The sequence below is a fragment of the Anser anser genome (assembly GCF_964211835.1).
Source record: "Anser anser genome assembly, chromosome: 7".
NCBI lineage: Eukaryota > Metazoa > Chordata > Aves > Anseriformes > Anatidae > Anser > Anser anser.
The window spans coordinates 38363444-38364714 of NC_139727.1; the positions used below are offsets into that span (position 1 = coordinate 38363444).

General features: G+C 39.8%; 1 protein-coding gene across 3 annotated transcripts in view; it reads left to right on the top strand.

Annotated features, from left to right (window-relative positions):
* The window catches only part of EDRF1 (erythroid differentiation regulatory factor 1), a 31387-nt gene that overhangs the window by 24954 nt on the left and 5162 nt on the right, over positions 1-1271 (top strand). The gene's annotated exons all lie outside the window — the stretch shown is intronic.

Here is a 1271-nt window from a genome sequence, read left to right on the forward strand (position 1 = left end):
TGAGTCACAGCAATTTTGCACAGCCTCCCACTTCCTCAGCAAATGCCAGTTATGCCACCCTTAGACCAACCTCACCTATTGCAGATAAGTCTTCCAAGTTATCTTCTGTTTGCCACAGGTCAAGGAGGAGCATGCAGTCTGATGTGGCAGATGTAAGGCAACCCACTTTCCTGGTAGAGAACTTTGTGATTTTTTTTGTTATATTAAATGCTGTAAGGACGTGTTACGTGGAAGTCATAGGAACAGATAGTGTCTCCTGGAGAGACCTGTAGAAAGGGCCTGAGCTGATGAACAAGGCAAATAATTAGATATCCAAAGTATTTGCTATATAATGCAAGGGAGCACAAGCCCATGTGAACACCTTCTGTTTCCAGTTCTTGCTCTCTTCTCTGATTGACCCTACCACTCCTCCTGCCCCTAAGCACTAGCTCACACAAATCTTCTCCAGCTGTCTTCTATTCCAATGCTACAGATGTGAGCAGTACTGCAGGGGACTTGAACTGACTTCCAAATCCCCAGTCTGCTGCAGATTTATTTTTGAATGCAGAGATGAACAGTTCTGCACACTCCATGTTATAATGGCACTACCCAGCTGTATCTGAATGTTAAACAGCTTAACTTCAATCGTCCTTAAAAAAAGTGGCAGAGAAAGTCAACAACTGCTTCTTGTTCATTCTCTTCCTTCTCTCCTTGGGGGCACATCTGCACGGAGTCCTGCAGCTCCATCCAGTTACCATAGCGATCCCAGGATCCTACAGGATGTTCTTTAATGATGAAATATTCCTCCCACTGCTCAACATTATCTTCCAGCAATTAGTATACTTCTGAGATTCTATTTCATCTCAAGAAACCAAACTGCTTCATAAAGCAAATGGTTGTTATTGTGCCCAGTGTGACTGGTGAACCCACATATACAATTTGAAATTATTTCCGTTTATATGAACATAAATGGGTTCAGATTAACTCTTATCCTAGGTACAAAGCTTCTTACCTAATTGGAAATTCAGGTCATATACTCAGAATTAAGCTAATATAAACTTAGAGCAAATGAGGATTTCTGTCTGTTATTTTATGAACCTTAGCATTATACTAACAACACAAGTGACTTTCATGAGGATTATAATTGAGTGCATTATGATTTAAATCTATGAATTTCATAGCATTGGCTGAAGGTAGCATTAATGCTAAATAGGATTACTTTTTCTCCTTTCACAGATAAACAATTAAAGCATAAGCCACAACCAAACTAGACAACTCTAACACCATTATTA